Here is a 16,237-nt window from a genome sequence, read left to right on the forward strand (position 1 = left end):
GACCAGGTTACTCTGTGTGTCTGTAACAGAGGCCCAGGAGAGGCCCAGTTCAATGACCAGGTTACTCTCTGTGTCTGTAACAGAGGCCCAGGAGAGGCCCAGTTTACTGACCAGGTTACTCTGTGTGTCTGTAACAGAGGCCCAGTAGAGGCCCTTTTTAATGACCAGGTTACTCTGTGTGTCTGTAACAGAGACCCAGGAGAGGCCCAGTTTAATGACCAGGCTAATCTGTGTGTCTGTAACAGAGGCCCAGTTTAATGACCAGGTTACTCTGTGTGTCTGTAACAGAGGCCCAGGAGAGGCCCGGTTTAATGACCAGGTTACTCTCTGTGTCTGTAACAGAGGCCCAGGAGAGGCCCAGTTTAATGATCAGATTACTCTGTGTGTGTGTAACAGAGGCCCAGGAGAGGCCCAGTTTAATGACCAGGTTACTCTGTGTGTCTTTAACAGAGGCCCAGGAGAGGCTCAGTTTAATGACCAGGTTACTCTGTGTGTCTGTAACAGAGGCCCAGGAAAGGCCCAGTTTAATGACCAGGTTACTCTGTGTGTCTGTAACAGAGGCCCAGTTTAATGACAAGGTTACTCTGTGTGTCTGTAACAGAGGCCCAGGAGAGGCCCAGTTCAATGACCAGGTTACTCTCTGTGTCTGTAACAGAGGCCCAGGAGAGGCCCAGTTTAATGACCAGGTTACTCTGTGTGTCTGTAACAGAGGCCCAGTTTAATGACCAGGTTACTCTGTGTGTCTGTAACAGAGGCCCAGTTTAATGACAAGGTTACTCTGTGTGTCTGTAACAGAGGCCCAGGAGAGGCCCAGTTTAATGACCAGGTTACTCTGTGTGTCTGTAACAGAGGCCCAGGAGAGGCCCGGTTTAATGACCAGGTTACTCTGTGTGCCTGTAACAGAGGCCCAGGAGAGGCCCAGTTTAATGACCAGGTTACTCTCTGTGTCTGTAACAGAGGCCCAGTTTAATGACCAGGTTACTCTGTGTGTGTGTTCCAGAGGCCCAGGAGAGGTCCAGTTTAATGCCCAGGTTACTCTGTGTGTGTGCTGCAGAGGCCCAGGAGAGCCCCAGTGTAATGACCAGGTTACTCTATTTGTGTGTTCCAGAGGCCCAGGAGAGGTCCAGTTTAATGACCAGGTTACTCTGTGTGTCTGTAACAGAGGCCCAGGAGAGGCCCAGTTTAATGACCAGGTTACTCTCTGTGTCTGTAACAGAGGCCCAGGAGAGGCCCAGTTTAATGACCAGGTTACTCTGTGTGTCTGTAACAGAGGCCCAGGAGAAGCCCAGTTTAATGACCAGGTTACTCTCTGTGTCTGTAACAGAGGCCCAGGAGAGGCCCAGTTTAATGACCAGGTTACTCTGTGTGTCTGTAACAGAGGCCCAGTTTAATGACCAGGTTACTCTGTGTGTCTGTAACAGAGGCCCAGGAGAGGCCCAGTTTAATTACCAGGTTACTCTCTGTGTCTGTAACAGAGGCCCAGTTTAATGACCAGGTTACTCTGTGTGTCTGTAACAGAGGCCCAGTTTAATGACCAGGTTTCTCCTTGTGTCTGTAACAGAGGCCCAGGCGAGGTCAAGTTTAATGACCAGGTTAATCTGTGTGTGTTCCAGAGGCCCAGGAGAGGTCCAGTTTAATGACCAGGTTACTCTGTGTGTCTGTAACAGAGGTCCCGGAGACGCCCAGTTTAATGAACAGGTTACTCTGTGTGTCTGTAACAGAGGCCCAGGAGAGGCCCAGTTTAATGCCCAGGTTACTCTGTGTGTGTGTTGCAGAGGCCCAGGAGAGGCCCAGTTTAATGACCAGGTTACTCTGTTTGTGTGTTCCAGAGGCCCAGGGGAGGCCCAGTTTAATGACCAGGTTACTCTGTGTGTCTGTAACAGAGGCCCAGGAGAGGCCCAGTTTAATGACCAGGTTACTCTGTGTGTCTGTAACAGAGGCCCAGTTTAATGACCAGGTTACTCTCTCTGTCTGTAACAGAGGCCCAGGAGAGGCCCAGTTTAATGACCAGGTTACTCTGTGTGTCTGTAACAGAGGCCCAGGAGAGGCCCTTTTTAATGACCAGGTTACTCTGTGTGTCTGTAACAGAGGCCCAGGAGAGGCCCAGTTTAATGACCAGGTTACTCTGTGTGTCTGTAACAGAGGCCCAGTTTAATGACCAGGTTACTCTGTGTGTCTGTAACAGAGGCCCAGGAGAGGCCCAGTTCAATGACCAGGTTACTCTCTGTGTCTGTAACAGAGGCCCAGGAGAGGCCCAGTTTAATGACCATGTTACTCTGTGTGTCTGTAACAGAGACCCAGGAGAGGCCCAGTTTAATGACCAGGCTAATCTGTGTGTCTGTAACAGAGGCCCAGTTTAATGACCAGGTTACTCTGTGTGTCTGTAACAGAGGCCCAGGAGAGGCCCGGTTTAATGACCAGGTTACTCTCTGTGTCTGTAACAGAGGCCCAGTTTAATGACCAGGTTACTCTCTCTGTCTGTAACAGAGGCCCAGGAGAGGCCCAGTTTAATGACCAGGTTACTCTGTGTGTCTGTAACAGAGGCCCAGGAGAGGCCCTTTTTAATGACCAGGTTACTCTGTGTGTCTGTAACAGAGGCCCAGGAGAGGCCCAGTTTAATGACCAGGTTACTCTGTGTGTCTGTAACAGAGGCCCAGTTTAATGACCAGGTTACTCTGTGTGTCTGTAACAGAGGCCCAGGAGAGGCCCAGTTCAATGACCAGGTTACTCTCTGTGTCTGTAACAGAGGCCCAGGAGAGGCCCAGTTTAATGACCATGTTACTCTGTGTGTCTGTAACAGAGACCCAGGAGAGGCCCAGTTTAATGACCAGGCTAATCTGTGTGTCTGTAACAGAGGCCCAGTTTAATGACCAGGTTACTCTGTGTGTCTGTAACAGAGGCCCAGGAGAGGCCCGGTTTAATGACCAGGTTACTCTCTGTGTCTGTAACAGAGGCCCAGGAGAGTCCCAGTTTAATGATCAGGTTACTCTGTGTGTCTGTAACAGAGGCCCAGGAGAGGCCCAGTTTAATGACCAGGTTACTCTGTGTGTCTTTAACAGAGGCCCAGGAGAGGCTCAGTTTAATGACCAGGTTACTCTGTGTGTCTGTAACAGAGGCCCAGGAAAGGCCCAGTTTAATGACCAGGTTACTCTGTGTGTCTGTAACAGAGGCCCAGTTTAATGACAAGGTTACTCTGTGTGTCTGTAACAGAGGCCCAGGAGAGGCCCAGTTCAATGACCAGGTTACTCTCTGTGTCTGTAACAGAGGCCCAGGAGAGGCCCAGTTTAATGACCAGGTTACTCTGTGTGTCTGTAACAGAGGCCCAGTTTAATGACCAGGTTACTCTGTGTGTCTGTAACAGAGGCCAAGGAGAGGCCCAGTTTAATGACCAGGTTACTCTCTGTGTCTGTAACAGAGGCCCAGGAGAGGGCCAGTTTAATGACCAGGTTACTCTGTGTGTCTGTAACAGAGGCCCAGGAGAGGCCCAGTTTAATGACCAGGTTACTCTGTGTGTCTGTAACAGAGGCCCAGGAGAGTCCCAGTTTAATGCCCAGGTTACTCTGTGTGTGTGCTGCAGAGGCCCAGGAGAGCCCCAGTGTAATGACCAGGTTACTCTATTTGTGTGTTCCAGAGGCCCAGGAGAGGTCCAGTTTAATGACCAGGTTACTCTATGTGTCTGTAACAGAGGCCCAGGAGAGGCCCAGTTTAATGACCAGGTTACTCTGTGTGTCTGTAACAGAGGCCCAGTTTAATGACCAGGTTACTCTGTGTGTCTGTAACAGAGGCCCAGGCAAGGCCCAGTTTAATGACCAGGTTACTCTCTGTGTCTGTAACAGAGGCCCAGGAGAGGCCCAGTTTAATGACCAGGTTACTATGTGTGTCTGTTACAGAGGCCCAGTTTAATGACCAGGTTACTCTGTGTGTCTGTAACAGAGGCCCAGTTCAATGACCAGGTTACTCTCTGTGTCTGTAACAGAGGCCCAGGAGAGGCCCAGTTTAATGACCATGTTACTCTGTGTGTCTGTAACAGAGACCCAGGAGAGGCCCAGTTTAATGACCAGGCTAATCTGTGTGTCTGTAACAGAGGCCCAGTTTAATGACCAGGTTACTCTGTGTGTCTGTAACAGAGGCCCAGGAGAGGCCCGGTTTAATGACCAGGTTACTCTCTGTGTCTGTAACAGAGGCCCAGTTTAATGACCAGGTTACTCTCTCTGTCTGTAACAGAGGCCCAGGAGAGGCCCAGTTTAATGACCAGGTTACTCTGTGTGTCTGTAACAGAGGCCCAGGAGAGGCCCTTTTTAATGACCAGGTTACTCTGTGTGTCTGTAACAGAGGCCCAGGAGAGGCCCAGTTTAATGACCAGGTTACTCTGTGTGTCTGTAACAGAGGCCCAGTTTAATGACCAGGTTACTCTGTGTGTCTGTAACAGAGGCCCAGGAGAGGCCCAGTTCAATGACCAGGTTACTCTCTGTGTCTGTAACAGAGGCCCAGGAGAGGCCCAGTTTAATGACCATGTTACTCTGTGTGTCTGTAACAGAGACCCAGGAGAGGCCCAGTTTAATGACCAGGCTAATCTGTGTGTCTGTAACAGAGGCCCAGTTTAATGACCAGGTTACTCTGTGTGTCTGTAACAGAGGCCCAGGAGAGGCCCGGTTTAATGACCAGGTTACTCTCTGTGTCTGTAACAGAGGCCCAGTTTAATGACCAGGTTACTCTCTCTGTCTGTAACAGAGGCCCAGGAGAGGCCCAGTTTAATGACCAGGTTACTCTGTGTGTCTGTAACAGAGGCCCAGGAGAGGCCCTTTTTAATGACCAGGTTACTCTGTGTGTCTGTAACAGAGGCCCAGGAGAGGCCCAGTTTAATGACCAGGTTACTCTGTGTGTCTGTAACAGAGGCCCAGTTTAATGACCAGGTTACTCTGTGTGTCTGTAACAGAGGCCCAGGAGAGGCCCAGTTCAATGACCAGGTTACTCTCTGTGTCTGTAACAGAGGCCCAGGAGAGGCCCAGTTTAATGACCATGTTACTCTGTGTGTCTGTAACAGAGACCCAGGAGAGGCCCAGTTTAATGACCAGGCTAATCTGTGTGTCTGTAACAGAGGCCCAGTTTAATGACCAGGTTACTCTGTGTGTCTGTAACAGAGGCCCAGGAGAGGCCCGGTTTAATGACCAGGTTACTCTCTGTGTCTGTAACAGAGGCCCAGGAGAGGCCCAGTTTAATGATCAGGTTACTCTGTGTGTCTGTAACAGAGGCCCAGGAGAGGCCCAGTTTAATGACCAGGTTACTCTGTGTGTCTTTAACAGAGGCCCAGGAGAGGCTCAGTTTAATGACCAGGTTACTCTGTGTGTCTGTAACAGAGGCCCAGGAAAGGCCCAGTTTAATGACCAGGTTACTCTGTGTGTCTGTAACAGAGGCCCAGTTTAATGACAAGGTTACTCTGTGTGTCTGTAACAGAGGCCCAGGAGAGGCCCAGTTCAATGACCAGGTTACTCTCTGTGTCTGTAACAGAGGCCCAGGAGAGGCCCAGTTTAATGACCAGATTACTCTGTGTGTCTGTAACAGAGGCCCAGGCAAGGCCCAGTTTAATGACCAGGTTACTCTCTGTGTCTGTAACAGAGGCCCAGGAGAGGCCCAGTTTAATGACCAGGTTACTATGTGTGTCTGTTACAGAGAACCAGTTTAATGACCAGGTTACTCTGTGTGTCTGTAACAGAGGCCCAGTTCAATGACCAGGTTACTCTCTGTGTCTGTAACAGAGGCCCAGGAGAGGCCCAGTTTAATGACCATGTTACTCTGTGTGTCTGTAACAGAGACCCAGGAGAGGCCCAGTTTAATGACCAGGCTAATCTGTGTGTCTGTAACAGAGGCCCAGTTTAATGACCAGGTTACTCTGTGTGTCTGTAACAGAGGCCCAGGAGAGGCCCGGTTTAATGACCAGGTTACTCTCTGTGTCTGTAACAGAGGCCCAGTTTAATGACCAGGTTACTCTCTCTGTCTGTAACAGAGGCCCAGGAGAGGCCCAGTTTAATGACCAGGTTACTCTGTGTGTCTGTAACAGAGGCCCAGGAGAGGCCCTTTTTAATGACCAGGTTACTCTGTGTGTCTGTAACAGAGGCCCAGGAGAGGCCCAGTTTAATGACCAGGTTACTCTGTGTGTCTGTAACAGAGGCCCAGTTTAATGACCAGGTTACTCTGTGTGTCTGTAACAGAGGCCCAGGAGAGGCCCGGTTTAATGACCAGGTTACTCTCTGTGTCTGTAACAGAGGCCCAGTTTAATGACCAGGTTACTCTCTCTGTCTGTAACAGAGGCCCAGGAGAGGCCCAGTTTAATGACCAGGTTACTCTGTGTGTCTGTAACAGAGGCCCAGGAGAGGCCCTTTTTAATGACCAGGTTACTCTGTGTGTCTGTAACAGAGGCCCAGGAGAGGCCCAGTTTAATGACCAGGTTACTCTGTGTGTCTGTAACAGAGGCCCAGTTTAATGACCAGGTTACTCTGTGTGTCTGTAACAGAGGCCCAGGAGAGGCCCGGTTTAATGACCAGGTTACTCTCTGTGTCTGTAACAGAGGCCCAGGAGAGGCCCAGTTTAATGATCAGGTTACTCTGTGTGTCTGTAACAGAGGCCCAGGAGAGGCCCAGTTTAATGACCAGGTTACTCTGTGTGTCTTTAACAGAGGCCCAGGAGAGGCTCAGTTTAATGACCAGGTTACTCTGTGTGTCTGTAACAGAGGCCCAGGAAAGGCCCAGTTTAATGACCAGGTTACTCTGTGTGTCTGTAACAGAGGCCCAGTTTAATGACAAGGTTACTCTGTGTGTCTGTAACAGAGGCCCAGGAGAGGCCCAGTTCAATGACCAGGTTACTCTCTGTGTCTGTAACAGAGGCCCAGGAGAGGCCCAGTTTAATGACCAGGTTACTCTGTGTGTCTGTAACAGAGGCCCAGTTTAATGACCAGGTTACTCTGTGTGTCTGTAACAGAGGCCAAGGAGAGGCCCAGTTTAATGACCAGGTTACTCTCTGTGTCTGTAACAGAGGCCCAGGAGAGGGCCAGTTTAATGACCAGGTTACTCTGTGTGTCTGTAACAGAGGCCCAGGAGAGGCCCAGTTTAATGACCAGGTTACTCTGTGTGTCTGTAACAGAGGCCCAGGAGAGTCCCAGTTTAATGCCCAGGTTACTCTGTGTGTGTGCTGCAGAGGCCCAGGAGAGCCCCAGTGTAATGACCAGGTTACTCTATTTGTGTGTTCCAGAGGCCCAGGAGAGGTCCAGTTTAATGACCAGGTTACTCTATGTGTCTGTAACAGAGGCCCAGGAGAGGCCCAGTTTAATGACCAGGTTACTCTGTGTGTCTGTAACAGAGGCCCAGTTTAATGACCAGGTTACTCTGTGTGTCTGTAACAGAGGCCCAGGCAAGGCCCAGTTTAATGACCAGGTTACTCTCTGTGTCTGTAACAGAGGCCCAGGAGAGGCCCAGTTTAATGACCAGGTTACTATGTGTGTCTGTTACAGAGGCCCAGTTTAATGACCAGGTTACTCTGTGTGTCTGTAACAGAGGCCCAGTTCAATGACCAGGTTACTCTCTGTGTCTGTAACAGAGGCCCAGGAGAGGCCCAGTTTAATGACCATGTTACTCTGTGTGTCTGTAACAGAGACCCAGGAGAGGCCCAGTTTAATGACCAGGCTAATCTGTGTGTCTGTAACAGAGGCCCAGTTTAATGACCAGGTTACTCTGTGTGTCTGTAACAGAGGCCCAGGAGAGGCCCGGTTTAATGACCAGGTTACTCTCTGTGTCTGTAACAGAGGCCCAGTTTAATGACCAGGTTACTCTCTCTGTCTGTAACAGAGGCCCAGGAGAGGCCCAGTTTAATAACCAGGTTACTCTGTGTGTCTGTAACAGAGGCCCAGGAGAGGCCCTTTTTAATGACCAGGTTACTCTGTGTGTCTGTAACAGAGGCCCAGGAGAGGCCCAGTTTAATGACCAGGTTACTCTGTGTGTCTGTAACAGAGGCCCAGTTTAATGACCAGGTTACTCTGTGTGTCTGTAACAGAGGCCCAGGAGAGGCCCAGTTCAATGACCAGGTTACTCTCTGTGTCTGTAACAGAGGCCCAGGAGAGGCCCAGTTTAATGACCATGTTACTCTGTGTGTCTGTAACAGAGGCCCAGGAGAGGCCCTTTTTAATGACCAGGCTAATCTGTGTGTCTGTAACAGAGGCCCAGTTTAATGACCAGGTTACTCTGTGTGTCTGTAACAGAGGCCCAGGAGAGGCCCGGTTTAATGACCAGGTTACTCTCTGTGTCTGTAACAGAGGCCCAGTTTAATGACCAGGTTACTCTCTCTGTCTGTAACAGAGGCCCAGGAGAGGCCCAGTTTAATGACCAGGTTACTCTGTGTGTCTGTAACAGAGGCCCAGGAGAGGCCCTTTTTAATGACCAGGTTACTCTGTGTGTCTGTAACAGAGGCCCAGGAGAGGCCCAGTTTAATGACCAGGTTACTCTGTGTGTCTGTAACAGAGGCCCAGTTTAATGACCAGGTTACTCTGTGTGTCTGTAACAGAGGCCCAGGAGAGGCCCAGTTCAATGACCAGGTTACTCTCTGTGTCTGTAACAGAGGCCCAGGAGAGGCCCAGTTTAATGACCATGTTACTCTGTGTGTCTGTAACAGAGACCCAGGAGAGGCCCAGTTTAATGACCAGGCTAATCTGTGTGTCTGTAACAGAGGCCCAGTTTAATGACCAGGTTACTCTGTGTGTCTGTAACAGAGGCCCAGGAGAGGCCCGGTTTAATGACCAGGTTACTCTCTGTGTCTGTAACAGAGGCCCAGGAGAGGCCCAGTTTAATGATCAGGTTACTCTGTGTGTCTGTAACAGAGGCCCAGGAGAGGCCCAGTTTAATGACCAGGTTACTCTGTGTGTCTTTAACAGAGGCCCAGGAGAGGCTCAGTTTAATGACCAGGTTACTCTGTGTGTCTGTAACAGAGGCCCAGGAAAGGCCCAGTTTAATGACCAGGTTACTCTGTGTGTCTGTAACAGAGGCCCAGTTTAATGACAAGGTTACTCTGTGTGTCTGTAACAGAGGCCCAGGAGAGGCCCAGTTCAATGACCAGGTTACTCTCTGTGTCTGTAACAGAGGCCCAGGAGAGGCCCAGTTTAATGACCAGGTTACTCTGTGTGTCTGTAACAGAGGCCCAGGCAAGGCCCAGTTTAATGACCAGGTTACTCTCTGTGTCTGTAACAGAGGCCCAGGAGAGGCCCAGTTTAATGACCAGGTTACTATGTGTGTCTGTTACAGAGAACCAGTTTAATGACCAGGTTACTCTGTGTGTCTGTAACAGAGGCCCAGTTCAATGACCAGGTTACTCTCTGTGTCTGTAACAGAGGCCCAGGAGAGGCCCAGTTTAATGACCATGTTACTCTGTGTGTCTGTAACAGAGACCCAGGAGAGGCCCAGTTTAATGACCAGGCTAATCTGTGTGTCTGTAACAGAGGCCCAGTTTAATGACCAGGTTACTCTGTGTGTCTGTAACAGAGGCCCAGGAGAGGCCCGGTTTAATGACCAGGTTACTCTCTGTGTCTGTAACAGAGGCCCAGTTTAATGACCAGGTTACTCTCTCTGTCTGTAACAGAGGCCCAGGAGAGGCCCAGTTTAATGACCAGGTTACTCTGTGTGTCTGTAACAGAGGCCCAGGAGAGGCCCTTTTTAATGACCAGGTTACTCTGTGTGTCTGTAACAGAGGCCCAGGAGAGGCCCAGTTTAATGACCAGGTTACTCTGTGTGTCTGTAACAGAGGCCCAGTTTAATGACCAGGTTACTCTGTGTGTCTGTAACAGAGGCCCAGGAGAGGCCCGGTTTAATGACCAGGTTACTCTCTGTGTCTGTAACAGAGGCCCAGTTTAATGACCAGGTTACTCTCTCTGTCTGTAACAGAGGCCCAGGAGAGGCCCAGTTTAATGACCAGGTTACTCTGTGTGTCTGTAACAGAGGCCCAGGAGAGGCCCTTTTTAATGACCAGGTTACTCTGTGTGTCTGTAACAGAGGCCCAGGAGAGGCCCAGTTTAATGACCAGGTTACTCTGTGTGTCTGTAACAGAGGCCCAGTTTAATGACCAGGTTACTCTGTGTGTCTGTAACAGAGGCCCAGGAGAGGCCCGGTTTAATGACCAGGTTACTCTCTGTGTCTGTAACAGAGGCCCAGGAGAGGCCCAGTTTAATGATCAGGTTACTCTGTGTGTCTGTAACAGAGGCCCAGGAGAGGCCCAGTTTAATGACCAGGTTACTCTGTGTGTCTTTAACAGAGGCCCAGGAGAGGCTCAGTTTAATGACCAGGTTACTCTGTGTGTCTGTAACAGAGGCCCAGGAAAGGCCCAGTTTAATGACCAGGTTACTCTGTGTGTCTGTAACAGAGGCCCAGTTTAATGACAAGGTTACTCTGTGTGTCTGTAACAGAGGCCCAGGAGAGGCCCAGTTCAATGACCAGGTTACTCTCTGTGTCTGTAACAGAGGCCCAGGAGAGGCCCAGTTTAATGACCAGGTTACTCTGTGTGTCTGTAACAGAGGCCCAGTTTAATGACCAGGTTACTCTGTGTGTCTGTAACAGAGGCCAAGGAGAGGCCCAGTTTAATGACCAGGTTACTCTCTGTGTCTGTAACAGAGGCCCAGGAGAGGGCCAGTTTAATGACCAGGTTACTCTGTGTGTCTGTAACAGAGGCCCAGGAGAGGCCCAGTTTAATGACCAGGTTACTCTGTGTGTCTGTAACAGAGGCCCAGGAGAGTCCCAGTTTAATGCCCAGGTTACTCTGTGTGTGTGCTGCAGAGGCCCAGGAGAGCCCCAGTGTAATGACCAGGTTACTCTATTTGTGTGTTCCAGAGGCCCAGGAGAGGTCCAGTTTAATGACCAGGTTACTCTATGTGTCTGTAACAGAGGCCCAGGAGAGGCCCAGTTTAATGACCAGGTTACTCTGTGTGTCTGTAACAGAGGCCCAGTTTAATGACCAGGTTACTCTGTGTGTCTGTAACAGAGGCCCAGGCAAGGCCCAGTTTAATGACCAGGTTACTCTCTGTGTCTGTAACAGAGGCCCAGGAGAGGCCCAGTTTAATGACCAGGTTACTATGTGTGTCTGTTACAGAGGCCCAGTTTAATGACCAGGTTACTCTGTGTGTCTGTAACAGAGGCCCAGTTCAATGACCAGGTTACTCTCTGTGTCTGTAACAGAGGCCCAGGAGAGGCCCAGTTTAATGACCATGTTACTCTGTGTGTCTGTAACAGAGACCCAGGAGAGGCCCAGTTTAATGACCAGGCTAATCTGTGTGTCTGTAACAGAGGCCCAGTTTAATGACCAGGTTACTCTGTGTGTCTGTAACAGAGGCCCAGGAGAGGCCCGGTTTAATGACCAGGTTACTCTCTGTGTCTGTAACAGAGGCCCAGTTTAATGACCAGGTTACTCTCTCTGTCTGTAACAGAGGCCCAGGAGAGGCCCAGTTTAATGACCAGGTTACTCTGTGTGTCTGTAACAGAGGCCCAGGAGAGGCCCTTTTTAATGACCAGGTTACTCTGTGTGTCTGTAACAGAGGCCCAGTTTAATGACCAGGTTACTCTGTGTGTCTGTAACAGAGGCCCAGGAGAGGCCCAGTTCAATGACCAGGTTACTCTCTGTGTCTGTAACAGAGGCCCAGGAGAGGCCCAGTTTAATGACCATGTTACTCTGTGTGTCTGTAACAGAGACCCAGGAGAGGCCCAGTTTAATGACAAGGCTAATCTGTGTGTCTGTAACAGAGGCCCAGTTTAATGACCAGGTTACTCTGTGTGTCTGTAACAGAGGCCCAGGAGAGGCCCGGTTTAATGACCAGGTTACTCTCTGTGTCTGTAACAGAGGCCCAGGAGAGGCCCAGTTTAATGATCAGGTTACTCTGTGTGTCTGTAACAGAGGCCCAGGAGAGGCCCAGTTTAATGACCAGGTTACTCTGTGTGTCTTTAACAGAGGCCCAGGAGAGGCTCAGTTTAATGACCAGGTTACTCTGTGTGTCTGTAACAGAGGCCCAGGAAAGGCCCAGTTTAATGACCAGGTTACTCTGTGTGTCTGTAACAGAGGCCCAGTTTAATGACAAGGTTACTCTGTGTGTCTGTAACAGAGGCCCAGGAGAGGCCCAGTTCAATGACCAGGTTACTCTCTGTGTCTGTAACAGAGGCCCAGGAGAGGCCCAGTTTAATGACCAGGTTACTCTGTGTGTCTGTAACAGAGGCCCAGTTTAATGACCAGGTTACTCTGTGTGTCTGTAACAGAGTTCAAGGAGAGGCCCAGTTTAATGACCAGGTTACTCTCTGTGTCTGTAACAGAGGCCCAGGAGAGGCCCAGGAGAGGGCCAGTTTAATGACCAGGTTACTCTGTGTGTCTGTAACAGAGGCCCAGGAGAGGCCCAGTTTAATGACCAGGTTACTCTGTGTGTCTGTAACAGAGGCCCAGGAGAGTCCCAGTTTAATGCCCAGGTTACTCTGTGTGTGTGCTGCAGAGGCCCAGGAGAGCCCCAGTGTAATGACAAGGTTACTCTATTTGTGTGTTCCAGAGGCCCAGGAGAGGTCCAGTTTAATGACCAGGTTACTCTATGTGTCTGTAACAGAGGCCCAGGAGAGGCCCAGTTTAATGACCAGGTTACTCTGTGTGTCTGTAACAGAGGCCCAGTTTAATGACAAGGTTACTCTGTGTGTCTGTAACAGAGGCCCAGGAGAGGCCCAGTTCAATGACCAGGTTACTCTCTGTGTCTGTAACAGAGGCCCAGGAGAGGCCCAGTTTAATGACCAGGTTACTCTGTGTGTCTGTAACAGAGGCCCAGTTTAATGACCAGGTTACTCTGTGTGTCTGTAACAGAGTTCAAGGAGAGGCCCAGTTTAATGACCAGGTTACTCTCTGTGTCTGTAACAGAGGCCCAGGAGAGGCCCAGGAGAGGGCCAGTTTAATGACCAGGTTACTCTGTGTGTCTGTAACAGAGGCCCAGGAGAGGCCCAGTTTAATGACCAGGTTACTCTGTGTGTCTGTAACAGAGGCCCAGGAGAGTCCCAGTTTAATGCCCAGGTTACTCTGTGTGTGTGCTGCAGAGGCCCAGGAGAGCCCCAGTGTAATGACCAGGTTACTCTATTTGTGTGTTCCAGAGGCCCAGGAGAGGTCCAGTTTAATGACCAGGTTACTCTATGTGTCTGTAACAGAGGCCCAGGAGAGGCCCAGTTTAATGACCAGGTTACTCTCTGTGTCTGTTACAGAGGCCCAGTTTAATGACCAGGTTACTCTGTGTGTCTGTAACAGAGGCCCAGTTTAATGACCAGGTTACTCTGTGTGTCTGTAACAGAGGCCCAGGAGAGGCCCAGTTCAATGACCAGGTTACTCTCTGTGTCTGTAACAGAGGCCCAGGAGGGGCCAGTTTAATGACCAGGTTACTCTGTGTGTCTGTAACAGAGGCCCAGTTTAATGACCAGGTTACTCTGTGTGTCTGTAACAGAGGCCCAGTTTAATGACCAGGTTTCTCTGTGTGTCTGTAACAAAGGCCCAGGCAAGGCCCAGTTTAATTACCAGGTTACTCTCTGTGTCTGTAACAGAGGCCCAGGAGAGGCCCAGTTTAATGACCAGGTTACTCTGTGTGTCTGTAACAGAGGCCCAGGAGAGGCCCAGTTTAATTACCAGGTTACTCTCTGTGTCTGTAACAGAGGCCCAGTTTAATGACCAGGTTACTCTGTGTGTCTGTAACAGAGGCCCAGTTTAATGACCAGGTTTCTCCTTGTGTCTGTAACAGAGGCCCAGGCGAGGTCAAGTTTAATGACCAGGTTAATCTGTGTGTGTTCCAGAGGCCCAGGAGAGGTCCAGTTTAATGACCAGGTTACTCTGTGTGTCTGTAACAGAGGTCCCGGAGATGCCCAGTTTAATGAACAGGTTACTCTGTGTGTCTGTAACAGAGGCCCAGGAGAGGCCCAGTTTAATGCCCAGGTTACTCTGTGTGTGTGTTGCCGAGGCCCAGGAGAGGCCCAGTTTAATGACCAGGTTACTCTGTTTGTGTGTTCCAGAGGCCCAGGGGAGGCCCAGTTTAATGACCAGGTTACTCTGTGTGTCTGTAACAGAGGCCCAGGAGAGGCCCAGTTTAATGACCAGGTTACTCTGTGTGTCTGTAACAGAGGCCCAGTTTAATGACCAGGTTACTCTCTCTGTCTGTAACAGAGGCCCAGGAGAGGCCCAGTTTAATGACCAGGTTACTCTGTGTGTCTGTAACAGAGGCCCAGGAGAGGCCCTTTTTAATGACCAGGTTACTCTGTGTGTCTGTAACAGAGGCCCAGGAGAGGCCCAGTTTAATGACCAGGTTACTCTGTGTGTCTGTAACAGAGGCCCAGTTTAATGACCAGGTTACTCTGTGTGTCTGTAACAGAGGCCCAGGAGAGGCCCAGTTCAATGACCAGGTTACTCTCTGTGTCTGTAACAGAGGCCCAGGAGAGGCCCAGTTTAATGACCATGTTACTCTGTGTGTCTGTAACAGAGACCCAGGAGAGGCCCAGTTTAATGACCAGGCTAATCTGTGTGTCTGTAACAGAGGCCCAGTTTAATGACCAGGTTACTCTGTGTGTCTGTAACAGAGGCCCAGGAGAGGCCCGGTTTAATGACCAGGTTACTCTCTGTGTCTGTAACAGAGGCCCAGTTTAATGACCAGGTTACTCTCTCTGTCTGTAACAGAGGCCCAGGAGAGGCCCAGTTTAATGACCAGGTTACTCTGTGTGTCTGTAACAGAGGCCCAGGAGAGGCCCTTTTTAATGACCAGGTTACTCTGTGTGTCTGTAACAGAGGCCCAGGAGAGGCCCAGTTTAATGACCAGGTTACTCTGTGTGTCTGTAACAGAGGCCCAGTTTAATGACCAGGTTACTCTGTGTGTCTGTAACAGAGGCCCAGGAGAGGCCCAGTTCAATGACCAGGTTACTCTCTGTGTCTGTAACAGAGGCCCAGGAGAGAACCAGTTTAATGACCATGTTACTCTGTGTGTCTGTAACAGAGACCCAGGAGAGGCCCAGTTTAATGACCAGGCTAATCTGTGTGTCTGTAACAGAGGCCCAGTTTAATGACCAGGTTACTCTGTGTGTCTGTAACAGAGGCCCAGGAGAGGCCCGGTTTAATGACCAGGTTACTCTCTGTGTCTGTAACAGAGGCCCAGGAGAGGCCCAGTTTAATGATCAGGTTACTCTGTGTGTCTGTAACAGAGGCCCAGGAGAGGCCCAGTTTAATGACCAGGTTACTCTGTGTGTCTTTAACAGAGGCCCAGGAGAGGCTCAGTTTAATGACCAGGTTACTCTGTGTGTCTGTAACAGAGGCCCAGGAAAGGCCCAGTTTAATGACCAGGTTACTCTGTGTGTCTGTAACAGAGGCCCAATTTAATGACAAGGTTACTCTGTGTGTCTGTAACAGAGGCCCAGGAGAGGCCCAGTTCAATGACCAGGTTACTCTCTGTGTCTGTAACAGAGGCCCAGGAGAGGCCCAGTTTAATGACCAGGTTACTCTGTGTGTCTGTAACAGAGGCCCAGTTTAATGACCAGGTTACTCTGTGTGTCTGTAACAGAGGCCAAGGAGAGAACCAGTTTAATGACCAGGTTACTCTCTGTGTCTGTAACAGAGGCCCAGGAGAGGCCCAGTTTAATGACCAGGTTACTCTGTGTGTCTGTAACAGAGGCCCAGGAGAGGCCCAGTTTAATGACCAGGTTACTCTGTGTGTCTGTAACAGAGGCCCAGGAGAGTCCCAGTTTAATGCCCAGGTTACTCTGTGTGTGTGCTGCAGAGGCCCAGGAGAGCCCCAGTGTAATGACCAGGTTACTCTATTTGTGTGTTCCAGAGGCCCAGGAGAGGTCCAGTTTAATGACCAGGTTACTCTATGTGTCTGTAACAGAGGCCCAGGAGAGGCCCAGTTTAATGACCAGGTTACTCTGTGTGTCTGTAACAGAGGCCCAGTTTAATGACCAGGTTACTCTGTGTGTCTGTAACAGAGGCCCAGGCAAGGCCCAGTTTAATGACCAGGTTACTCTCTGTGTCTGTAACAGAGGCCCAGGAGAGGCCCAGTTTAATGACCAGGTTACTATGTGTGTCTGTAACAGAGGCCCAGGAGAAGCCCAGTTTAATTACCAGGTTACTCTCTGTGTCTGTAACAGAGGCCCAGTTTAATGACCAGGTTACTCTGTGTGTCTGTAACAGAGGCCCAGTTTAATGACCAGGTTTCTCCTTGTGTCTGTAA

Source organism: Oncorhynchus mykiss, unplaced genomic scaffold, assembly GCF_013265735.2.
Source record: "Oncorhynchus mykiss isolate Arlee unplaced genomic scaffold, USDA_OmykA_1.1 un_scaffold_169, whole genome shotgun sequence".
Taxonomy (NCBI): domain Eukaryota; kingdom Metazoa; phylum Chordata; class Actinopteri; order Salmoniformes; family Salmonidae; genus Oncorhynchus; species Oncorhynchus mykiss.